This window comes from Peromyscus leucopus, chromosome 3, assembly GCF_004664715.2.
Source record: "Peromyscus leucopus breed LL Stock chromosome 3, UCI_PerLeu_2.1, whole genome shotgun sequence".
Taxonomy (NCBI): domain Eukaryota; kingdom Metazoa; phylum Chordata; class Mammalia; order Rodentia; family Cricetidae; genus Peromyscus; species Peromyscus leucopus.
The window spans coordinates 48,697,989-48,724,547 of record NC_051065.1 but is presented as its reverse complement, the minus strand read 5'-3'; the positions used below and the strand labels follow the sequence as shown (position 1 = coordinate 48,724,547).

The 26,559-nt window shown below is 46.0% G+C and overlaps 1 pseudogene; it reads left to right on the top strand.

Moving 5' to 3' along the window:
* The first annotated feature begins 3,341 nt into the window (after window positions 1-3,341).
* On the top strand, window positions 3,342-22,889 carry LOC114701548 (annotated as a pseudogene).
* Window positions 22,890-26,559: the final 3,670 nt, after the last annotated feature.

Here is a 26,559-nt window from a genome sequence, read left to right as displayed (position 1 = left end):
TGCAGGACCAAGTCCTAGCAGCAGCTGGCTGCAGCTTGCTCCTGCTGGCAGAGGGCTTTCTATTCTGCAGGGCTGTCTCTGGTTCCCTCCCACACTCTCCTGGGTCCTACACTGTCTGTTCACCTGCTGTCGTGGCAAGGGCCCACGCCGCCACCTCCAGCTTCTTTAAAAGTCAGTCTGTGCCTGTGCTGACATCCTCAATCCCCACCAGTCCAGGTTCAGGCTGCTCTGTGAACCCCCACAGTACCCAGCAGCTGTCTCTCAAATTGCCAGTCCCCAGATCTAATGCTTCGCTTGCAGATACGGCTCCCCTACCAGGCTCTTAGCTTCTCAGTCAGCAGACTGGTTCATTCTTCGGAAGAAATCAATACATGACGATGATTTTGTCATCTCTGCACTCTGTATCTGTTCTTTTGCTCATGGAACACAGTGGGTGAAGTCCACATGAAGTGCTGCAACGTCTGCATTCAGTGCATGTCTTGGACGGCATCATCCTCACAGTCATGCATACGTTCTGTCTATCTTTCTACACATATACAATGTGCAGATACTAAATAGAACTGGATTGGGGCCAGTGGAGAGATGGCTCACGGGTTAAGAACAATTGCTCTTCTTGGAGAGGACCTGGGTTCAGTTTCTATCACCCACATGGTATCTTACAGCCATCTGTAACTCCATTCCCAGGATCTGATGCCCTCTTCTGACTTCAACAAATGCAGAAACCACCATCACTACCAAAACCTTAAACAGCCAAACAGGAAAAAAATAATGGGTGTTGTGGCACAGGCCTATCACCGCAGCCCTTGAGAGACCGAGGAGCGCATGCTTTCTTAATACTGACAGAAATGCTTCTGGCGCACATTCACGCAGGTACTTCCAACCAGACTGGCAGTTTGAGCAGACACTGGGCTCGAGTCAGAACCCTGGCCTAAAAAATGGCTCCAGAAGGTGCTTTATGAACCTACATTGCCTTCAGACTTCTAGGGAAGGCAAAGGGTTATGGGATTGAAAAAAATGAAACAAGGCAACAGTGTTGCCATGAGTGGAGGACAGGAAGTGGGGAAATCCCAGCAAAAAGGGTACAAAGTTACTGTTGTTAGATAGGACAGATAAGTTTAGACATCTAAACTACTAAATAAGCTGTATAACAAATAGCATAGTATTTATTAGAAATTTTCTAAAAGATTAGAGTTTAGCTTCTTACCATACACAAAAACACTTGTAAGATGATGAATTTATTATTAATAATGACCCCTTTATAAAATAATTGAATCATGGCGTATCCTTTAAATGGATACATTTTTTTTTTTTAAAAAAAAGAACACATACAGAATTTAAAAAAATAAAGGAGATAACTTGCTGTCTGTCCACGTCTGCTCCTTTGGAACCCACTACTGTCAAGTATCAGCGTGCAGCATCCTACCCCTATTGGCATCCATGTGGGTTCCTCAGGGCCCTTTCTCAGCAAAGCCGCATGGGAGATTACAGCCGGACAGAGAAAAAAATGTGAGTTGCAGAACCAGAAGCACAGGCTGCATCACCTCTGCTGGGATTGGAGGATGTGATGATTCTACACAAAAGATTCCCCAGGCCCAAAGCTGGCTGCTTCCAGTCCATCACTTCTGTATTTATGTTGTACTTTTGGGACAAGTACACTCGTTCCTGTATTCAGCTACATCCATCTGTCATCTGAAGAAGGAAAAAATACATCTCTTAGACCTAAAGTAGAGTGATTTTCTGTTCAACTGTATTATTTTACTAGGAACTTCACAAGAATTGACTTTGAGATATCTTTTTTCCCTGTGTCTAATAAACTTCCGAATTGATTAAAAAATAAAATAAAAGGGGGTTCCTGTATTCAAAAGTGACTGTGGGCTTCCCATGCCCTGGTCATTGGTACTTTCCCGTGTTTGGAAGGTCCATTCCTGTCCTTGTCAAACTTTGATGCTTTGGAATACATCTTCCTTCTCACAGTGATCTCCTGGCTGCTGACACCACGTTCACTAGGTGCCCTCAGAGACTGATGGTAGGGAGGTAGAAGCAGGGCTCTGCCTTGAGGGGTTTATGCTGGCCTCATTTTGTAAATATTCCATGAACCCCAGTCTCCTCCTATGAAACAGCCTTTCCTGCCTTCTGCAGCTGCTGCAAAAGAGGCCTCCAGAAGCCTGTGCCCACTCAGAGTACCATGAATCAGCTTTTGACGATGCTTGGTTACGGCTCAGCTGTGGGAGACTCCAGCATACAAAGTGTTGACACCAACACCTCAGAGAGCAATGTCCTGTCCCTGTGTCCATCTACTAGTGCCTGGAATGACCACAATGACAAGAGCTTTTCCATTGAATTTGTTGCTAACTTTTCTGCTACCTCTCCAACAACTGTGCAACAAAACCTTATAGATTAAAAAATTGGGGGGGGGCAGTGGCGAAGGCTTTTAATCTCAGTATTCAGGAGGCAGATTTCTGTTCATTCAAGTCCAGTCTGGGAGAGAGAGAGAGAGAGAGAGAGAGAGAGAGAGAGAGAGAGAGAGAGAGAAAGAAAGAGAGAGAGAGCGCTTTGGAGATAAAATGCTCCTCAAAAAAGTTCATGAAATGTAGTATTGGTCATGACAGTTTTGGAGAAATCATTGGATCATGACAGTACTGACTTCATCAGTGCACTAATCTGTTGGTGAATTCATAACTTGATGGGCTTTTAGAGAGTGGTGGAAACTTTGGGAGAACGGGTTTGGTTACAGGGAACCAGTTTTTGGGGACATGCCCTTGAAGGCTATATGCTTATTGACAGATTCTTGCAGAGTAGCCCAGGTTGGTCTCAAACCTGTGATCCTTTTCCTTTAGCTTCCCAAACACTGGTATTACAAACATAGGATGCATCACATAATTCATTATTTACTTAATTACGTTATTACTATTATTATTTTGACAGGGTCTATGTAGCGTGGGGTTGGCCTCGAACTTGCAGCGATTTTGCTGCCTAAGCCTTCAGAGTGCCAGGATTACAGATGTCTGCCACCAATGCCTGCCTGGCACCTCCAACAACATGGATTCGGACAGTCTCCGTGAGAGAGGGGCTACTGTCCTCCCGAGAGAGGAGAAAACAGATTCCAACACAATAGGTATCCGTTTCATAGTAGGGAAAGAGCAGACACACAGCCAGGCCTTCCCCGCACCTTCTTCTTCTTCCCAGCCACCGCCTTGAGGTAGGCTCTTGTTTGTTGTGGTCCTTTGATGGCTAGGATCCGGAGCATCCCAGCACACCTGTCCAGAGCGCGCGGCCCCGCCCCTTAAGGGCGGAGCCTGAGGGCTCACCAATCAGCATCGCCGGGGGGAGGGCCGCGGGCGCCCGGCGGCGCCCGCAGTTCCCCAGGCCGGAGCGCCCGCAGACGCGGAGACGCGGCGCGGGGACCGAGAGGCGCTCGGACTCCACAGCCTCCCTCCCCTCCCCTCCCTTCGCTGTCTTCTCCTTCTCAGCCGGACCGGAACTATGTGATCCCGGAAGTTCCGGGGCCATTGCTGTGTGGGATAAACAGTAATGGCGGAGGCTGCGGCTCCCGGAACAACAGCCACAACATCAGGAGCAGGAGCGGCAGCGGCGGCGGTGGCAGCGGCCTCCCTCACCCCTATCCCCACAGTCGCTGCCCTGTCCCCGGGGGTGGGCGGCGGGGGCGGCGGCAGCGACGGCAGCGGCGGCGGCTGGACGAAACAGGTCACCTGCAGGTAGGACGTTGCGTGGCGCGGCGGAGGGCGGGGGCTGCGGGGCTGAGGCGGAGGCGGAGGCGGGCGTCGCGGGGTCCCTGCAGCGGTCGCCGGCGGAGCATCGCGACGTCAGCCCCCGCAGAGGCCGTCCGCGGCATCGCGGCGGGTTGTGGACCGCGGGGCTCGGACTGCGGGGCAGTGCCGCCACCTCCCCTCGCCCGGCGGCGCTCCGGTGCGTGCTGTGAGGACCGGCGTCCCCGCCCCGGCCTCCATCGCCACAGGTCCGGGAGGCGGCGCGAGCTCGCCGCTGCGAGTCGGGCTCCAACGACCCTCCGGCGCCCTGAGACCCTCCGAGGTCCCGGCGAGCTCAGCCGGCCCCGGGCCTCCGCGCCCGGCCATCCGTTTGTAACGTCTTTTCTGCCCTCGGCGCCGCGCACCCCCGCCCCGCCGGGAGCAGCCGCTTTTGTATTCCTTTGTATGTAGTCGGTGGCTGGCGGTTCCGAGCTTTGTCTCCGAACCGAGCGTTCGGAGTCGGCGTTAGCCTCCTCCGCCCTCGATTTTATGAACTGCCATTATTATTACTGTCCCTTTGAGCGGCGTTCCTCTTTGCGAGAAAGGAGATCCTAGGAGAGAGGTTTGGTTCTGGTTTGGTAAGCGAGACGGAATTATTCGAAAAAATGAATGATCGGGTGGCGGTTATACAATACGCATGTAAAAATTTTTAACCAGCTATAAATGATGGAGGGTATTTGTTGTATTAGGGATTGGGACGAGGGTGTTTTATTGAGACAGCCTTGCTGTGTAGCCCGTTGACCTATATATAGTCCTGACTGCCTTAGAATTTTCGGCAATCCTTTTGCCTCAGCCTCTCCCTAGTGCGGGGATTGCAGGCGTGTGATGATACCACACCCGACTATATTGATTTAGCCATCAGGAAAGATTGTAAGCCTTCCTAAGGTTTAAAAAAAATCCAAAGAGAAAACCAAAAAAACAAAAAACACTTTTCACCCGACAAGGACAGTTTATACGCAAATGCAAAAGACGATTTCTATTGAAGAACTTGCTGTCGGTATTAACTCCAAAACGGAAGGATTTCTATCCTTCGGTCTTAATTTGAGGCAAGTTCCAGCTTTGCAGCCCCGGTTGTACTAGAAATGTAATCACGCTGGCCTTGAACTTCCGTCTTCCAGCCTCTGGCCTCCCAGTGCTGTGATAACAAGTTACCACCGCGTCTGATAGGAAATTTTAAATACCTTGATTTTTTTTTCTTTCATCTACCATAGTTCTGAATACCCATTATCATCTTTATCCTGTCAAATACCTGCAATAGACCTAACTTTACAATTCTATGCAAAGTTTCAACATTTTCCTTTTTCTTATAATCATCTGTGTGTATGATATGTCTGTGGGTGGCTGTCCCCTGGGCCACAGTGCAGGTCAGAGGGGACACTTTTAGTGTCTTTCACTTTCACTGTGGGTTCCAGGAATCAAATTCAGCCATCACTTTTATCAGCAAGGGCGTCTGGCCACCCTCCTTTATCCTTTTGAGGCGTGTGTGGGTATGTGATGCTGAAGCTAAGTAGCTCAGAATGGCTTGGGACTCCACCGTGATCCTTCTGCTTCTATCTCCTGGGTTGAGATTGATTACAAGCATGGCTCCCTGCTTCCCTTTTACTTTTATCTGTTTCCTCTTTTCTAGTTCCCCTCCAGACTGTTTCCTACAGCCTACATTTAGGGTCTTCTTAATTTAAATTTTTTAGTCTTTTTAAAATTTAAATTTTTTATTTTTTGAGACAGGGTTTCTCTGTGTAACCCTGGCTGTCCTGGAATGTTCTAACTGCCTCTACTTCCCCGGTGCTGAGATTAAAGGCCTGCACCACCATGTCTAGTTTAGGGTCTTTAAAAACAAAAATGAGTCTTACTCAGCACATGGTGACCTTGAACTCCCTATTCGACCAGGGATGACCTTGATTTTTGTTTGTTTTTGAGATAGGGCTTCTCTGTCTATCCCTGGCTGACCTGGAACCAGGCGGGCCTCATATTTAGAGATCTGCTTGACTCTACCTCCGGAGTACTTGGATTAAGGCATGTGCTACCAGTACCAGGCAATGACCTTGATTTTAAGTGCTGGATTACAAGCATGGGCCAAGCCCAGCTCCCTAAGACTCATTGAGTTGGTGGAGTTTTCTGTGCTCCTGGAGCAGTTGTTTATGTCTAATGAGATAGTTTCTTTGGAGTTGGAGAGATGGCTCAGGCGTGAGGTTCTGCATTTTGATCCTCAGCACCTTTGTGAAAGCCCTCGCTGTGAACTCTAGGTTTAGTGGAAGACCCTGTTGAAAAGGCTCTTCACCAGCTCAGTAATCCAAATCAGACCAAATCAAACTGAATTAAGAAAAAGCTCAAGTTTAATGGGTAAAATGCTCCCGCAGGATTTTCCGGGCCCCAGAGAGGGAAGAGACCCAAAAAACCCACGTGTCTTCTAGGGGGCAGTAATACCCTGTGGGAGTGGTCTTGAACATCTCTGGGGGAGGAGCTGTGTTTGGCGGCTTTGTGAGATGAGGCAGAGTTTAGAGAGAGAGTGAGATGGGGGAGGAGAGTTGAGGTGGAGCTTTCACAAGAATACCTATCTCAAAACAATAAGGTGGAAAACATCTGGATTCCTCCCCTAGCCTTGCGTACAAATGACAAATTCCTCTTGAAGTATCCTCCTGGCTTGGGGAGGCTAAGACAGATGAAAATTGAATTCTAGACTAGCCTGGCAAATGGGACAATTTATATGCCTGCCCTAGGGTACATGGGGAGGTTCAGTCGCAGAAAATAATATAGATGAAGTTTTCATTTTTCTAAGATGGTTTCTCTGTATCTTTGGAATTCATTCTGTAGATCAGACTGGCCCCAGACTCAGAGATCTGCCTGCCTGTGCCACCACTGCCCAGCTGAGGTAAACTTTTTGAGAAAACAATGTGAAAAGCTTAAAAAGGATACAGGCTTAGGATCAGCAAGATGGCTTAACTTGGGTAGCAAGGGTGCTTGCTGTGATTCCCCAGAACCCACAAGATGGAAGAAAAACTTGTCTTCCAACCTCTACACATGCACTGTGGCACATCTGCTACCATGTACACACATACAAGAAATTAAAAACAAAACAAGAGACAAGCTTGAAGTTGTTTTTGTTTTCGAGACAGGGTTTCTCTGTGTAGCTTTGTGCCTTTCCTGGATTTCGTTCTGTAGGCCAGGTTGGCCTCGAACTCACAAAGATCCGCCTGCATCTGCCTCCCGAGTGCTGGGATTAAAGGTGTGTGCCACCACCGCCTGCCAAGCTTAAAAGTTTTACATGATGGCCCACGCGTATAATAGTGTTTGGGAGCTGAAGGTAAAGCATCAGGAATTCAGGATCTCACTACATAGCACTCATGTACATGGCCTTGAACTCCCAGAGATCCTCCTGCCTCTGTCTTTTGAGGGCTAGTTAGTATCAAAGAAGTGTCTTCTCCATAGCTTTTGCTTAGACTAGTCATCTGGAAATTTGTAAGATCTCTCGCGGTGGCATGTAGAGCCAGCCCTTCATGGTTGCACACATCTGTTCCCCGGCTAGTGAGTAGGTTGAGGCAGGGTGATGTCTTGAGCAGCCCACTAGAAACCACAGGTTATTCGCTATGCTTTAGGCCTAAGTGCTTTGACATTGTTTTCTGTTCTAGTTGCCATCATGACCTCTCTTAAAGTCTTTCTCCTTTGAACAGAGGAGTGACAGCTATGAAATCTTTGTTTTAGACTTTGAGCTTTGAGAGAAGCAGAGTTCTGTTTTATCTTACCTGCAGGGTTTTCCTCGGTGTCCTACATAGCTATCACGCCACAGTTGCTGTTGATACAGTTAAAAACTAGAACTTTTGTATGACTATATATTTATATATATATATATTTCTGCCTTTATTTAAAAAAAAGTGCACGGGGCTGGAGAGACGGTTCAGTGGTTAGAGCACTTCCTTGCTTCTCTTACAGAGGATCTAGGTCTGCTTTTCAGCACCCACAGGGTGGCTAACAACGACTGTAACTCAGTTCCAGAGGATTCGACGCCCTCTTCTGGCCCTGTGGGTACTGCTGGCATACAATGCAGATACAGCATGCAGGCAGAATACCCACACACATAAAATAAAAATAAACAAAATCTTAAATGTAGAAATTGTTTACCTACAAACATTCCTGCATCCACTCTGAATTTTTTTTTTTAGAGATTTATTTTATTTATTATGTATACAGTGTTCTGCCTGCATGTGTCCCTGTAAGCCAGAAGAGGGCACCATATCTCATTGCAGATGGCTGTGAGCCACCATGTGGTTGTTGGAAATTGAACTCAGGACCTCTGGAAGAGCAGTTGGTGCTCCTAACCACTGAGCCATCTCTCCAGCCCCACTCTGAATTTTTTTTAAAGTACACTTGAAGTTGCTAAAAGGAGCGGATCTATTAGAACATGCTTATCTTTTCTGGGACTACCTTATTCAGACTTTCAGCAAATAAACTGAGTGTGCATTGTGAGTTCACTGCAGAGATGTACCTTACTGTAAATATTTCAGTATGCTTGTTGGCTGCACCTGTTTTCTGAGAGAATGTGTGGCATGTGTGGGTATCTGTATATGAATACTAGTGCCCTTGAAGGTGTCAGGTTCCCCCTTGAACTGGAGTTACAATGAGCTGCCTCAGGTGAGTGTTGGGAACCAACTCTGCAACAGCCCTTTGGGCTTTTAACCACTGAGCCATCTCTGCACCCAAAGGAAGGGTATTTTTTATACCTAAGGCGTAGTCCTCTTTAAAGTGAGTTGCTTAGATAAGAATGTTTGTTTTGTTTTTAAGATTTATTTATGTACTTCATGTATATGGGTGTTTTGTCTGCATGTACAGCTGCATGCCAGAAAAGGGCCTGGGATCCCATTGGACTGCAGTTATAGACTGATTGTGATCCACCATGTGAGTGCTAAGAATTGAACTTGGGACCACTGGAAAAGCAGCTAGTGCTTTTAATGAATGAGCCGTCTCTCCAGCCACTATTTTTTAATTTTTGAAAGATGATTTTAGTGTATGAGTGTTTCCTGAATGTATGTCTCTGTACCATGTGTATGCCTGGTGACCACTGAGGCCAGCAGAGGGCTTAAGAGCCACTGGAACTGGAGTTACAGATGGTTGTGAGCCACCCTGGGAGCTGGCAGTCTAACCTGAGCCCTGCAAAAGCAGCCAGTGCTCTTAACTACTAAGCCAACTCCCTAGCCCAGTGATATTCTCTTTGTTTTGAGATAGGACCTTAACTGTGTAGCTCTGGCTGGCTGGAACTCTTCCTCCATTTAGTCCAGGCTTGCCTCTAATTCACAGATCCTCCTGCCTCCGAGTCCCAGTCAGGATTAAAGGCATAGACCTCCTTGCCCAGCTCAGGGTTCATTTTTGTTGTTGTTGTTGTTGTTTGTTTTTTAGAGACAGGGTTTCTTTCTCCATGTAGTTTTGGTGCCTGTCCTGGATCTCACTCTGTAGCCCAGGCTGGCCTCAAACTCACAGCCTGGTTCTGCCTCCCAAGTGCTGGATTAAAGGCATGTATCTCCACCGCCTGGCTTCAGAGTTTGTTTTTAATTGCTCAGTTTCGCTTTCTCATTAGCTACTATTAATGCTCCTGAAATCTCCGTGTGTTTTGTTTGTGTTGCCTAAGAAACAAGTACCTCTGCTGAGAAACTGTTCTGCTGTGTTGTGCTGCCACCAACAGGCAGGCTTTCATCTCCTAGAGAGAGGCTGTGAAGTCAGTCCTTGCTGTTACCTGCCTTGTAGACCAGGCTGGCCTCGAACTCAGAGATCTGCCTCTGCCACCACCCGGCTCGAAGACAGTTAATATTTATTTATTGGCTTTTTGAGACTGAGTCTCACCATAGCCTTGGCTGACCTGGAAGTCACTGTGTAGACCATAATGGCAAGATTTATCTCTATTTTGTGTGTGTGTCCGTCCATCCATGTGAATGTGGTTACGGAGCTAGATGTACACTGTCAATGTCAGCTTTCAGGAGGCCAAAGCAGGCAGATCTCAGTATACATAGTGAGATCATGTCTCAAGAAGAAAGAAAAAAAAGTATCGGGAAGGGTGGAGAGATGACTAACTAGGTTTAGGGTATGGATGCTCTTGCGGAGGAACCGGGTTTGGTTCATTCTTTTTTTTTTTTTTTTCCTTTTCCTGTGCTGGGAATTGAACTCGGCTTTACATGCAGTCAAGCACCTTATAACCATTTGGTTTTAGTTTTTAGGATTTATCTTAATTGTCAGTTTGGGTATGTGCACGTGAGTGTAGGTACCTGCAGGGTCTCTGGAGCTGTAATGCTGACAGTTGTGAGCCACCTGACTTGGCCTGGGGATTCAGCTCAGGTCTTCTTTCTGCAAGAGTAGTAATAGTTTGTGCTCTTAACAGCTGAGCCATCTCCAACCCCTTGTTTTCCCGTCTAAAATAAAGAGGTGTACGCTTACGTTTTCTTTTTTTAAACAAAGTCTCATGCATGAAGCCCAGCCTTACTCTATACTCTGTAGGTACCCAAGGATGACTTTGAACTTTGGCTTCCACCTACCTGCTGTTGGAATTGCACAGAGTACACCAACCTGCCCAGTTTTTGGTTGTGTGGAAATCTTTCTAGGCCTTGAACCCAGAACTTTGTGCATGCTAGATTAAACCCTCTGCTGGCTGGGATACATACACCCACAGACTTTGTGTGTGTGTGTGGGGGGGGGTCAGAGGGCAATTTACAAGAGTCATGTGCCCCATGTCCATCCCTGGTATCAAACTGATGCCATAAGTCTTGGTACCACATTATCTTTTCCCCACTCCCTGTTCTGGTTTTTGAGGAAGTATCTCCTCATATACCCAGGCCATCCATGAATGCCTGCATCCACCTCCTCAGTGCTGGGATTGTGGGCTTGTACCACCACACTGGCAAAAGTACTTCCATCTTTGGTTTTGGGAGGAAATTCTTGGAAGTACATTGCCTTTTGTCTGTTACAGGTTGTACCATCTCATTATGTCTGAGATTCACAAAAAATGGATTTCACTGTGTGGCTATTTATAATTCCTTTTTGAGTTCTGGCTGACCTGAAACTCACTAATATAGACCAGGCTGGCCTCAAATTCACAGAGACACATCTAGCTGCCTCTGCTGGATTAAAGACATGCACCCCCTCACCTGGCTCTATAATTGTGGTTATGGTTAGTATTACAGAATGCTAGCGTCACTCAGAAAAGGCATGTAATTATATAAACTAAACACTCACGGGAGCTGAGACTCAGCAGTTTTCCCGCTTCAGCCTCATGGGATTACAAATAGGAGCCAACACATCCAGCTTTGTTTCTAGCATCATTATAAATACTTTTTTTTTTTTTTTGTTGTTTTTTGAGACAGGGTTTCTCTGTGTAGCTTTGTGTCTTTCCTGGAACTCGCTTTGTAGACCAGGCCTAGCCTTGAATTTACAGAGATCTACCTGCCTCTGCCTTCCGAGTGCTGGGATTAAAGGCATGTGCCACCACCGCCCAGGGATAAATACTTTTAATAAATAGTTTTTTAAAAGGGAGTTCTACAGCTGGGCGGTGGTGGCACACGCCTTTAATCCCAGCACTCGGGAGGCAGAGCCAGGAGGATCTCTGTGAGTTCGAGGCCAGCCTGGGCTACCAAGTGAGCTCCAGGAAAGGCGCAAAGCTACGCAGAGAAACCCTGTCTCGAAAAACCAAAAAAAAAAAAAAAAAAAAAAAAAAAAAAAAAAAGAAGGGAGTTCTACAGAGTTCAGGGCCTTTAAAGCTTGCAGAAAATAACACTATAGTTGACTAATTACACCTGAATTAGGTCAGGTTAGATGAGACCATTGAAAATGAAGCTAGTTTTACTTCCTACTGAGTTCTCTTTTGCTCATTTTGTTTGTTTGTTTTGTTTTTTTGAGACAGGGTTTCTCAGTCCCTGGCTGTCCTAGAACTCTCTGTAGACCAGGCTGGCCTTGAACTCAGAGATCCACCTGCCTCTAACTCCTAAGTGCTGGGATTAAAGGCGTGCGCCACTGTGCCTGGCCCTACTGAGTTCTTAGGCTTTATTATAGCCTGCTATTCTAGGGTGTAGGATCTTGGTAACTGAAACAGTTTCCAACAAGATGTGGATGCTTTTTCTTCTCTTCTCTTCTGCATTTGCAGGTAATCTGTGTAGACTCAGACACATTTGAATCCTAGGCAGTTTTTCCTTCGTTTTATTTTGTTGTGGGGATCACAAGCCTTATACATACTAAGCTCACACTCTAACACTGAGCTGCATTCGGCTCTTCTGTATACCCTGTAACGTTCAACTCAGTGGGGTGTGGGATGTGTTGAACTTGTCTCCACTGCTCTTCTCTCCACGCTCTCCACATAGCTGTGGCCACGGGTATAGCAGAGTCCTGTGAGGCCAGCCACATTGACACCCAAGAAAGTCACTGTCTTCCTCTGGCATGCCTGCTCAGAGATGAAGGGAATAGGAAAATGGACTGTGGCAGACGCAGTGTGCAGATGGAAGGCGGGCCCTACAAATATCCCTTTGCACATCCTCATCTACAGTGCAGGACTAGGTAGGGCTGGTAGGCTCTTGGTTCAGATGTCTAGCAAATGCTCAGGTGATGGTGCTGCTGTTTGTTGGTATCTAGAAACTGCTAATTATGCCTGCCTGTAATCTCTTAAAGTTGCTGGCCTAATTTTGCTTGTTTTCATGTTTTAAAGAATTCAAATTGTTTCCTTGACAAAGTCAAATATATGGTAGCCCGACACTTTCTTGTCTGTGTGGTTTCTTTATCTTTGATGTGCTGTGCAGATAATCATGGCTAGGAGCTGAAGTTAGTGGAAAATACGCAGCTAACCCTCTAGGGCTGTAAACTGAGGACAGTGGTCAGAGTTGACCTTCAGGGAACAAGATAAATGTTTAAAATCTGTAAGTTGGGGGAGGCTGGGGAGACAGTTCAGTCAGTGATAGAGTGTTTGTGTGTACGAGGCCCTAACTCATCCCCTACCCCAACCCCCCAAAAAAGGAATCCTGTGTAAGCATACATCTTTCTTTTGGGGCAGGCATCTTGATCCCTGCGCTGTCTACTGCAGACCCAAATGGGTCTTCCTGGCTACCCGGCCTAGACTGATTTCATGTGTTTGTTCGATAGTTGTGAACATACAAGGAGAATGTGGTGGTAATGAATCCTTTGAGAGTTCTTTAGTCTTTTATCTAATCTAGTGTTTTGGTTCTTTGTCTTACAGATATTTTATGCATGGGGTTTGTAAGGAAGGAGATAACTGTCGATACTCTCATGACCTCTCTGACAGTCCATATGGTATAGCGTGCAAGTATTTTCAAAGAGGGTACTGTGTTTATGGAGACCGCTGCAGGTAAGGATTTGTTTATAAACTGGCTCTTGTTCAAGGTGGGCTGAGGAAGAAATGAAAATATATAATTCTAGTAGCTTTGTGTATATATATAATTCTAGTAGCATTATACATAGTACTCTAAAATACTTTGAAAAGAACTGTGGTAGGCCATGCCTATAAACCCCACTCCTGGAGACTGAAGTTGGAGGATAGCGAGTCTGAGGCTGCCTTTCGGTAATATACTTGCCTAGAATGTCAAAGTTCCAGATTCAGTCCCAGGTCCTGCTGAAGAAGAGAAATAATAGTTCCTAGGAATGTTAATACACTAACAGAAATCAATCTAGGGAAGTGTGGTGAAGGTGAATTTGTATGTGTTGGTCTGTGCCTATTAATCTCAAGAATTAGGAAGCTAACACAATGATTGTCATGGCCAGTTGTCATGGCCAAACTCTCAAACAAACAAATAAACCAAAAATGAAACCCAAACCGATGTCTTGTGAGTTTGAGGCAAGCCTGGTCTTAAGTTTCCAGCCAACTAGGACTGTAGTGTACCCTGTCTCAGACAATGGGGGAAACAAGGCAAAGGTTGGTGTGAAGTTTGTCCTGAGTTAGTTTTATGTGGTTGTCCTCTCCTAGTGTGGAGTATGGGTGAGATGAGTGAGGCATTAGAGTGGGTGCATTAGTCCTTACCTACCCCTTCCTGTTAAGGTCTGGGGCTGACACCCAGCACCTCACACTCACCCATTTGTCTAAAACTATTTAATAGCTTCAGCGCAGGAAACACCCTAAGCTTAGGGAGGAGTGCTCTAGGGAAAACGCTTCCTGGAATACCTCTAAAGTATTTGCACACCAACAGGGATTTGTTACTAAGCAATCCCTGCCAGTAGGTAGGCATGGTATTGCTGTCATAATCCTGGTACCTGATCTGTTAGCAGTAGTGGGTTCTATGTAGAAATTGAATAAGGCAGATCTTCCCAGGTCAGAAGATGTCTACGTGTATTATTTATTGTCTGCTGTTAAGTTAATAACTCAAATGTAGCAAGTTAAGACAGCGAGCATTTATTGCCGTCTCTGGAGTCAATCAGAGTGGTTCTAGTTCAGAGAATTTTAGGACTTTGGCCAGGGTGACAGTCATCTATGTACTGACTAGACAGATGGGGAGTCACTTGTGATATGGCTCCTCACAGAGACATTGGTTCCTTGCCAGTGGGCCTTTCTTAGGGCTGCTGTCATGTCCTTAAAGCTTGCAGACAGCTTTCTCCAGTGCTAGCAGTCAAAGAGGTTCAGCGAAAGCTACAGTGCCTTTATGACCCAGTCTCAGGAGTTCCACACTGTCAACTTTGACAAATGTCTGGACAAAAGAAGTCCAGCTACCTTGAAGGGAAGAGATAGTGGGCTCCACTTTTGGAGAAGAGTCTTGGATATGCTTGAAATCCCCACACTAGGTAAGACTTGTAGCCATGGCCATGTACGAGTGGATGGAGGAGAGAGAGAGAGACAGAGAGAGATTACATACATACATACCTACATACCACACTAGATAAGACCTGTAAGTATCACAGCTACATATAGATGGATGGATGGGTGGATAGATGGATGGATAGAGAGATAGAATGATTAGAATGATGGTATCTGTCTGTCTATGTAACACTTGTAGTGAGTATCACAGCCACATATAGATGTGCCCAGACAGACAGGCGCGCGCGTGCACACACAAACACACACACACACACACACACACACACACACACACACACAGAGAGAGAGAAGAGAGAGAGAGAGGAGAGAGAGAGAGAGTCAGTCAGTCAGCTATTAGGTTCAAATGCTTACCTGTATTTGTAAGGATTGGGCAAAAAGTAAGTCCCTCCCCCATAACGAACTATAAGGGGTCAGAAATGGATCCCTTGACATCTGAGCCTAATGGTTAGTTGTTTTGTTGTTACGGTGCTAAAAGGAGGAGGAGAGGAGGTGTTTGTCAGGATATCATCCTCTGGGATGAAAGGGCAGTTTCTGTAGATGTCATAGACAAGGCTTCCGGTCGGAAGAAGTTCTAGTTGATTGAGAGTTATGGCCCACAGTGACTTGGGGAGGGGGTGGGATATTGAGGATAACAGAGAGCTGTGGAGAGTGGAGCATGGGACAGAATGAGGGAACGGTATGGCTAAGGTGAAGTACTCTACTCACGTGGCGAGCAGGACAAATAACTTAGAAACTTTATAGAAGAATAAACTCCTTCCATCACATGGGTCCCAGGAATTGAACTCAAGTCATCATGGTTGGTAGCAGGCACCTCTATCCACTGAGCCATCTTGCCAGTCCACATTGAAGTTCTTTTATATAGGAAGTTATACTATATTGATACAGAATATGAAAGAAAGCTTCATACTCAGTTGTTTTCTCAGCATTATTTCATCACTTAGGACACCATACCAAAAGAATCAGCAATTTTGTGACATCCTGTTATAAATTAGTACCTGTAATAACAGTTTCTTGTCTGTGGCTCTTGATTCTAGTAGATGTAAGAAAACTTCATAGGCTGTATTGGCAAACTTTCTCTACAGGATGGAGTGTACAGTTTTTGGTGACTCAAAGGCACATGGTTTTTATGGCAAAACCAGCCGTAGATACCACATAAACCATTGAAACAGCAGTGTTCCCAGTGCAACTTTATCTTGGGTGACTACAATTTTTAATTTTATGCAACTTATATTTTGTTAAGTGATATGTGTTGAGCTGGGCAGAGTAGCACACACCTTTAATCCAGCATTCTGGAGGCAGAGGCAGGCGAATAAGATCTCTTAAGTTTGAGGCCAGCCTGGTCTACACAGTGTGTTCCAGGAAAGCAGAACTATTGATAAGTCACCAAAAACAAAACCAAAATAAAATATAAAACCACCAGGTATGGTGGCTCACGCCTTAATTTCAATACTCAGCGGAGGCAGAGCCAGGCAGATCTCTGTGAGTTTGTGGGCTAACCTGGTCTTGGGGTGTTGTGTGGAAAAGTTCAAAGCCATTCTTACTTCGATATGGGTAGAGGACTATATATATAGTGTGTCAGTCTATGTGTCTTCAAAGACACCTTCACACACACACAAACAGCTGCTGCATTCTTTATTATTTTTTTATTTTTGTTTTTATATTTATATATATAATTATTATTATGTATTGCATGATGCTGGCAAGAAGAGGGCACCAGATCTCATTACAGAGATGGTTGTGAGCACCATGTGGTTGCTGGGAATTGAACTCAGGACCTCTGGAAGAACAGTCAGTGCTCTTAACCTCTGAGCCATCTCTCCAGCCCTAATTTTTTTTTTTTCCTTTGAGACAAGGTTACACTATGTCTACTTTGGCTGGCTTGTGTGCTTGTCTGAATGTCTTTGTACCGTTTGTGTGCCTGGTTCCATGGAGCCATGCTGCTGCCTTGGCCTTTTTTCCTTGCTCTGGTTTATCCTTCCCTGGTAATGTGCTCCGTTTTTCACTTCAGAAGCATAGTCTATGCATATCATATAATTGGAATAACTGTCTCACTAGGTAGATTTGATAATGTAGGTCTTTTTATAATTATTTTGGAGACAGTCTTGGCTGTCTGACACAATTTGCTCTGTGGACCAGGTTGACCTTGAGCTCAGATATGCGCTGCCTTTGCCTCCAAGTGCCTGGATTTACCACACTGGGCCCGTCTTGTATCATGATCATTCTCGTTATTCTTGACATATAATCTCATGACAAGGATTTTTTAGTTTTGCTTATTTGGATTTTTCTCCATTTTTTGAGACCTCCAAAGAAGTGCAGAGTCGCTGCTGCTCCCCCTGCTTACTTGTGTCCATTTCCAAACAGTTTCTTTCTTAAAGAGACCATCCTTCATCCATACTGATTTCACAGTAGATGACACTGTTCCAAGTCCTTATGTTTACTGCTAGGTTGTGAGAAAAAGCATGAATTTGCTTGAACATGTTTCGCTTTTGTTTGTTTATTCTAACATAATTTGTAGTCCAAGTTGGTTTAGATTTGCAGCAATCCTCCTGCCTTAGCTGACCAAATGCTAGGATTACGATGCAAGTACCTCTTATTAAATTTTGTTTTGAGGGGCTGGAGAGATGCTTTAGTGGTTAAGAACACTGGACTGTTCTTCCAGAGGACCTGGGTTCAACTGCTAGGCACCCACATGACAGCTCACAACTGTCTGTGACTCCAGTTCTGAGATCCGACATCTCACGCAGACATATATGCAGGCAAAATACCAATGCGCATAAAATAAAAAAATTAATCATTAACAAAGTTTTGTTTCAGTGTCTCAGCAAATTTCTAGGCTGGCCTCAAACATGGACTCCTTGCCAAGATAGCTGACATTGTAGGTGTGTGCCACACCCAGTTTTAGCTTGACTTTGTAAAGTTTGCTAAGTCTTGATCTCATGCTTGATCAGCAGTATGACATCACAGTGAGGCTTTTAGTCACATAGTCATGGCTCCACTCTAGACTTAAATTAGACATCTGGCTGAAGGCATAGCTCAGTCCTTGCCTAGATGCACAAAGGCCATGGGTTCGATCCACAGCACTACAGTGTTGAAAAAAGACAAGGCCAGGTATGTTGTATACCTGTAGTCTCAGTGTTGAGGGGCGATGGCAGGAGGATTCATTCGAAGCCATGATGAGCTACATAAGATCGGGAGGCTAGCCTGGGTTACCTAGCCAAACTGTCTGTCTGAAAGTATTCTGGGCTGGAGAGCTGGCTCAGCGGTTAATGGCTGCTGGTTTTTTGAGATGACCTGGGCGGCCGGTGGTGGGCAACGCCTTAATCCAGCACTTGGGAGCAGAGGCAGGTGGATCTCTGTGAGTTCAAGGTCAGCCTGGTCTCCAAAGCGAGTTCCAGGAAAGGCGCAAAGCTACACAGAGAAACCCTGTCTCAGGAAAAAAAACAAAACAAAAACACAGAGAGGACCTGAGTTTGGATCCCAGCACCCACATTAGGCAGTGCACAACTGCCTGTTAACTCTGGCCCTAGGATCTAAATGCCTCTTCGAGCCTCTGGATGCTCACACATACTTGTCAGAGACACATATAAATAAGACTAAATCTTGACCAAGTTTTCAGGTGTTTCTCAGTCATGTTTGTGTTCACACTGACTTGAAGAGTCCAGGGCTCTGTGTAGCTGACCAGTAACTGCATACTTTTGTGTGTGTGTCAGATATGAACACAGCAAGCCACTGAAACAGGAAGAAGTGACTGCTACAGATCTGAGTGCGAAACCACCCTTGCCGCTTCTCAAGCTCTCTTCGGGAGTTGGATCCTCGCTGAAATGAATCCAGGCGAAGCTGAGTCAAGAAACCCAAACTTGGCAACTGTAGGAGCAGGTTCAGAGGACTGGGTGAATGCCATTGAGTTTGTCCCCGGCAGCCTACTGTGGCCGTAGTAAGTATTGTGAGGACCCTGTAAAATGCAGTCAGAGGACTAAATGACAGGCCACAGTGAACTCAGTTTCAGTTCTCCTGTTTCTATGTTTGAGTTTAACCGACTGTCAACACTTAGAGTGGGTTATTTAAGGTTTACAGATGAAGTCAAAGAAATTTTTTTAAACTCCAATAAAGTGAATTCATGTTAAAAACTGAAGTGTCTCCGAATAGCTGTCCCCCGCTGCTCCTGGTGGTGCTGGGATCAAACCTGGCTTGCACATGCTAGACAAACGCTTTACCATAAACTAACCACACTCAGCCCACTGCCAGTCCTTTGTTTGGTTTGGTTTTTTGACACACGGTCTCTGCTATTCAGATTCCTCAAGTACTGAAGGATGGCCTTGAACTCCTGATTCTCACTGTTGTTGTTGTATTCCACTAACAATACTTACTATATTAATTTCACTCAAGAAATTCACATGCAGAGCCGGGCTTGGTGCCACACACCTGTCACACCAGCTTTGGAGAGGCTGAGGATTGCTGAGTTCAAGGGCCAGCCTGGATATTCAGATCCAGGGCGGCGCGGTTTGGGAGAGAAGCTGGAGATGGGGTGCGTGCCTGTTAATTCCATCACTAGATATTCGGAGTAGGCAGATAGCAAGTTATAAGCCAGCTGGACTGTAAACCAACCTGTGTCAAAAAACCAAGGGGAAAGCAAGCAAGTGATATTTAGGAGGCCGACTCTATGGTTTCATTGAAGTGTTTTTTTTTGTTGTTTTTTGTTTTTTCATTGGTTCTCTGTTGCCTTAGTTCATATTTGTGCCTTATGTATTGGACCTTTACTACCATCTTAAACATTTTCAGCTGCCCCTTCTGCACTGAAGTACCCCTGCAGGGCTGCAGTGACCAATGGGAGAGTCAGAGAAGGAGCCGGCTGCGGTGGAGACAGAGAAGCAGCTTTGCCCCTATGCTGCAGTGGAGAGTGTCGCTATGGGGAAAAACTGTGTGTATCTCCACGGAGACTCCTGTGACATGTTGGCCTGCAGGTCCTGCACCCAATGGATGCTGCCCAGAGGTCACAAACACATAAAAGTAAGTGCCCAAAGAAGCTGTTACTGTAGTGTGAGGAGCCCATCAGTGGCGATGTGTTCTCCCAGGGTTTTGTAGAGTTTTGTCAAAGAAGTCCAGCTTCCCACTCAGCTTAGTGATGTACCCTTGTCATCCCGTATTGTGCGAGGCCAAGGAAAGAGGGTCGGAGAGTGACGATAGCAATACACTTCCTGAGACTATGTTTTTTTAAAGATGTGGTGTTTGTTTCTTCATCCTTTTTTACGTTATAATTCTTTGAAATGGTATTTCATTGCTCTTTAGTATATTCATAACATTCTCCAGTCATTACCACAATTCTAAGGTCATTTTCATCCCCAGAGAAACTTCATACCCACTTAGAGTCAGCCTCTGCTCCACTTTTCTTTCTTGAGCTCCTGGCAACAATGGCTCTTTTGTTTCCCTGGGTGTTTGCCAATCCTGGATGACCTGTGTAGCCGAGTCACTCAGTATGTTGACTGTCAGTAAGCACGATTTCCCAGGGCTTTCCTGTTGGCGTGTGTATCGGTCAGTAAGCTCGTTTTGTGGTTCGTGCTGGCCATTCCACACTGTAGGTTTACGTGTAGGTGTGTTTCCACGGAGGCCGGAGGTTAACAATGGTGTCTTCCTTCCTCTGTTGTTCTCTGCCTTAATTTTGAGTCAGGTCTCGCTCAGCCTGGAGTTCACCGATTGGATTGCCTATCTGTCTATCCCATGTCTCAGTGCGGGGTGCCGATCCCATTGCTGTGCCTGGCTTTCAGGTGCATAGAGTCCAGACAAACCTATGTGCCTATGCTTGTATGTACACCGAGCAGTTTGCTCACCGACGGAGTAATCCTCCAACCCCAAGACTGTTCTTCTCTGTAAATTACTTGATGGACATTTAGATGGTTTCATTCTTTTGGTATGAATATTATATTTTTTAACTTACTTTTTTTGGTATAGGTGGCTGCTATGGTGTTATGAAACATTTCTAGTTTGTGAACATGTGTCTTTATCTTAGATAGTCTTTAAAAATTATTTTTACATTAATTTACTCTTGTGGGAAGGGTGCATGTCACAGCACACAGTGTAGAGGTCAAAGACAGCTTGAGTGATGGTTCTCTTCTCCTGCCAGTGGACCCGGGTGGAACTCATCTTGTCAAGCCTGGCAGTAGATGCTCTACTAAGCTGTACATCAGGCTGGCCTGCGTCGGTTATCCTTTGAAGTGTAATCACTGGGTCACTAATAATTCTGCTTAGCACTTTTGAGTACCTGGCTAGCTTTGTAGTCCTGCCCTGTTTACATTGCCGTGGCGATGCCCAGAGCTTTATCATTTTGGTGTGTATGTGTTCGCCACTGCATGTAGTGCAAACAGAGGCCAGAAGGGGTCAGATCCCCTGGAACAAGAGTATTGAGCTGCCTTGTGGTTTCTGAGAATTGAGCCAGGTCCTTGAAGGAGCACCTGGTACTCTAAATGCCAAGCCTTCTCTCCAGACCTACACTCAACTTTCTTATTTCATGTGTGCTTGCACAGGCCACAGCCCTTTGTAGAAAAAGTCAGAGGACAGTTCTGAGGCATTTTATGTGTGGTTGCTAGGCTTGTGTGGCCAGTGCCCTCAGAGTGGGATGGTAAAGAAAATAGGTGCTAAGAACTCAGACAGACATTACTCAGCAGTTAAATAAACAGGGAACTTGAAAATAGATAAGTCAATCAAGCTAGTCTTAGAGCCACAGCTTTGGCAGACCACAGAATAATGGTTGCCCACATAGAGTAGCTGTTAGGAGTATGGGATTGTGAAGGATAATGAGCACATTCTGATGATAATGAGTGAGAGGTGACAGCCTTCTTGAGAGTACCTGAGTTAATTACTAAGTAACCACATCTGTGACTCAAGCATCTGTAACTCCAGTCATTGGCGCGTGTGCCCGCACACACACACACACAACACACACACACACACACACAACAACAACAAATAAAAACCTTTCATATTAAATGATAATGTTGTACTTCTCTGAAAGTACCAGAACTTATTTAATGTAATATTAAATGGGTGAGTTGTATGGTTGTGAATTTCTCAGTGAAGTTGTTTTAGTGTTTTCTGTGTGTGTTTAATTTGATATTTTTTAGGGGCAATGTCTCTGGTATGCCCTGCTGACCTGTATGGAGCTCACTGCATAGATGAGGTTGCTATACTCAAATTTGTGGGGTTCTTCCTGCTTTTGCCTCCTGAATGTTGGATTGCAAGTGTCACCACTGAGACCACCCTCCTTTAAAGGGATACAGAATAATGTCCCTGCGTGATTGTCACCACAGTACGTGTTCAGATTTATTTATTTATTTATTTATTTATTTATTTATTTATTTATTTAATTTATTTATTTTTAGTTTTTTTCGAGACAGGGTTTCTCTGTGTAGCTTTGCACCTTTCCTGGAACTCACTTGGTAGCCCAGGCTGGCCTCGAACCACAGAAGTCCGCCTGCCTCCTGCCTCCTGAGTGCTGGGATTAAAGGCGTGCTCACACACGCCCGGCCAGATTTATTTTAGTACCGTTCATTTTTTTTGTTCTTGTCGTTTGCTTTTTGTTTTTGAGTCAGGGTCCCTACATAACCCTGGCTGTCCTGTAACTTGGAATGTAGACCAGCTGTCTCAAACTCAGATCTGCTGCCTCTGCTTCATGGGTGAAGGGACTAAAGGTGTGCACCTCCACACCTAACTACCTTTTGTTTTCTTTGGACAAGGTCTCATTGTAGCATGGGCTAGCCTGTAGAACTCTTGCCTCTTCTGCCTCCACCTCCAAAGTGTTCAGTATCTGGACAGATTTGAAATGAAGGCTTTCTATTTTCCATGCAGAAACTGAAACCATCAATGAAATTGGTAGAGTCTTTGATGGGGAGAACTGTAGGTGTAGAGCTCTCCGGGTCTAAGGTAGAGGGGATTGGAACCTTTCCAGGTCCCAGAAGCTGAGCCCTATGGGCCTGTAGTGATCTGAGACCCTCCAGTGGCTGCCTGGACCTGGGCTTGTTGACAAAGCCTTCTTCCAGGTCAGGCGGGAGACAGTCTGGGTGGGCGACTTTGCCGTGGAGTCTCTCAGGACTGCAGCAGCTGACTGCCTCTTGTCTCTCCTCCCTCCAGTCTTGCATTGAGGCCCATGAGAAGGACATGGAGCTCTCTTTCGCTGTGCAGCGCAGCAAGGACATGGTATGTGGGATCTGCATGGAGGTGTCTATGAGAAAGCCAACCCAGCGAGCGCCGCTTTGGGATCCTGTCCAACTGCAACCACACCTACTGTCTCAAGTGTATCCGCAAATGGAGAAGTGCTAAGCAATTTTGAGAGCAAGATCATAAAGTGAGACTCCTCCCCAACCTTCGTTTGTGCTTTCTGTTTTCGGGAAGAATTTAGTATCTTGTGCAACTTCCAGCCAGAAGGACCACATTTAAATGCATGTATTTTATCATGAACCTGGGTGTTCTAACAGGGATTTCTCCTTTGTACTTCAGCTAGCTGCTAGGTTAGCACGCCTGTCTGTTTTATTTGAATGAGGAGACCTTTCTTTGTATCAGTTAGTAGACTCTTCGTGCTTTTTGAGGAGATTGTGTTTAATGGATTAGACAGTTTAGGCTTCGTGAACAAACGTATCTAGCTCTGAATGTATGTTTCCTGGCGTTTTACATTTTCCACTCCTATTCCATTCATTAAGCTAGCCAATAATCCACCATCCTTTAAAAACTGTTCTCATAACTGAACAAAAGCCACACAATCCAAACAGAGCAAAGTTACAAGAAATAAATTTATTTAAACGAAAGGAGTCTGTGTGAAATGTCTTCTTTTGGTTTTGTTGTTTTTGGTTTTTTGGTTTTTTTAACTCTCAAGTTTTGTTTTTGTTTTTGTTTTTTGAACTGGCTAGCCATTGAGTTGATGTAAGAAGGAGTTTGTCTTCCCTCCAAAGAAAGGGTCAGGTGTGACTTTGTGGGACTCCTCTCTGAAATGCTCCCGTGCTTGCCGGTTGCTGGGGTCTGAGGCGGCACACCAGGTGTGTCCTGAGTGTGGGCCTCAGGGGGTTCCCACTGCAGCCTGTTCATTGTTTCCCAGGTCCTGCCCCGAATGCCGGATCACATCTAACTTTGTCATTCCAAGTGAGTACTGGGTGGAGGAGAAAGAAGAGAAGCAGAAACTCATTCAGAAATACAAGGAGGCCATGAGGTATGAGCAGCCTGGCTCCCTTGGATATAGATAGATGAGTGCTGCGCTGTGTACTCCTACCTCCTTCCTGCCCTCTCTTTACTTCCCAGGATGCTTTCTGTTGTCACCCAGCACTGCTTGCCCAGTTTGTTCTTGCTTTGAGCTTTTAACCTAGTCCTTGGGTGTATGCCGAGGGACTGTTCCAAGGAAGCCTCTACTCTGGCTGGAGCCTGTGGAGGGACTGTAGCTCATCCCAGGTCTTAAGAGTTGCCTGATGGATTCTTGTGTATTGGGATTCTAGGTTTTCACTCAGGGTTAGTGCTGGTCAACCATATACATTTAAGCAGAGATGTTTCTAGTCAGTGTTTAGAGCACATGTTTCTAAGAACACATCTTTGGGGGGCTGTGCACAGACTCTTGGTTCTGCCCCTGTTTAAAGAAAAGCCCCGATGATAAGTCAATACAGGCCTGAAGTCCACTGTGAATAAGGGTTGCGATATTTTCCTTTCCAGCAACAAGGCGTGCAGGTATTTTGATGAAGGACGTGGGAGCTGCCCATTTGGAGGGAACTGTTTTTACAAGCATGCGTACCCTGATGGCCGTAGAGAGGAGCCACAGAGACAGAAAGTGGGAACATCAAGCAGATACCGGGTAACTCTCCCTGTTTTTTTAAAGGAGGGGAAATCTCACACTGTCAGCTGAGCCCTGCACATACTGGGGTAGGGGGAATGACACTCAGGTCTGGGAGGGAGGCTAGAGGAGAGGAGTCCTGACCAGAGAAGCGGGAGGGATAGCAAAGGAAAGTGCTTAAAGCCCCGGCCCCAGATGTTGGCTGCAGATCGCCAGAGGGGAGGCATTGGTAAGGTGGACTGAGCGAGAAGTCTGGTTCGCCATGCCCGCCGGGCCACACGGTTGCCTTATAAGCAGCAGGATAGAAGACACTGCTCGACAGTGCCACCCCTATCATGGCCTTGTTTCTTACAGGCCCAACGGAGGAGCCACTTCTGGGAGCTCATTGAGGAGAGAGAGAACAACCCCTTTGACGACGAAGAGGAGGTTGTCACCTTTGAGCTGGGCGAGATGTTGCTTATGCTTTTGGCTGCAGGTGGGGACGACGAGCTGACAGACTCTGAGGACGAGTGGGACTTGTTTCACGATGAGCTGGAGGATTTTTATGACTTGGATCTATAGCAGCTTTGCGTGGCGCGTGAACTGGTCTGCGGAGCCCAGACAGTGGCTGTCCCTGTGCTGTGTGCAGTGCGCGTGTGGCTCTCCTAGGCAGGCCTCTCAAACTCCAGGTGCTGTCGTGATCACTACCCAGGGCCTGCTCCTACCCCTCCCCTTTCCCTAAGAGTGTGTTGTTTTCTCTGTTTCAAAAGTTACAAAAATAAATCTTAAAGTTAGTTTTTTTGTAACATGAATTTAACTGTCAGACAGTTAGTGTAGGTTTGTTGCGCCATCTGTTTTCAGCCAGGTTGTGTTCGTGGACTTTGCACACTCGTTTGAGACCCCAGGTTCAAAGGAAGAAGCACTGAGTGCGCTTTGGGGTCCAAGGATAAGGGGCAATTGGGAAAAAAGGGACCCAAGTTGGCAAGTCGCTCTCGCGCTAGACGTAGGAGGGCTCCTTGAGGCTTCTGTGAGATCTGCACCTTTGTGGTTTGTATCTGTCCCTGCCCTGTAATCCCATCACACGTGCTTGTCCTGTGGTTTGGGCTCTTGTTTCATTGCACGCAAGGAAAACTACTACTGAGTAACCAGAACCCGGTGCAAATGTGTTGAGGTTAACCTGAGAAAAATCTAGAAACACATGAAGGATGCAGTGGCGTTCTATCAATGCACAGTTGGCAGTTAACTCCCAAGGATGGATGGACTTGGTGGTGAGCGTGATTGAGCATGTGAGCAGCTTCCCATCTGCATAGGTGCAGTATCCTTAGCCTTAGTGGGCAGACATGGATTAGTGGTTTCAGCCGTGTGTGGCAGGTAGATGGTAAAGGACCAAGCAGTGTGTCCGTAGTTGTTAACATAGCAGTGCTAGTAGTAGCTCTGTCTGTCTGTCTGCTAGAGAAATGGATCAGCCATAGAGGTTAAATGACCTGCTTCTCAGTGCAAGCTAGGTCTTGGACACACCATTGTATTGAGTGTTTTATGGTCTAGCCTTTTCAGTTGAGGCACTTTTTGGAAAAACCTTTGTCCTCGTTTGAGGGGACCTGTTGTGAGAGTCTGTGTTTGGTTTGTGGGTATCTGCCTCATTCCATCCCTGAGCTTTGGAAGTAGACAGGTGGATTCCAAACTGAGGTATTGGTTGTACTAGAGGGATTGTTTGCAGTAGTAATAAACCCATTTCCCACTAAGAAAGGGGAGGGTGTGGCCACCCGCAAGACAAGCAAAGTTAAGTTGCTAGAGTTCCTTGGTGGGAATTTCACCTTTGCATTTTGTTGCGCTCTCTTTCCGGAAATAACTTGAGATGCTCGGATTTGTCCCTCTGCCTTGCTTCCCAGAACACACCCGTTCTTTCACTTAAGAAAAACAAGTCATCGTGGCCGAGGTCTCTGTACTTTGCAGCTGCCCTTTTGTAAGAAGCACTTTTCCCAAATAAAACCATTTAAAAGAAAGCTGGTTTTCTTGTCTGTCTAACGACCTGTTTTCAAAACCACAGATCTGAGAGCTGTCACATCTTTACTCAGTCATGTAGATTGCCTGGGGAAAGTGGGTCTCTTTGTTTTTCTGAGACAGGGTTTCTCTGTATTTTGGTGCCTGTCCTGGAACTCACTCTGTAGCCCAGGCTGGCCTCGAACTCACAGAGATCCGCCTGGCTCTGCCTCCTGAGTGCTGGGATTAAA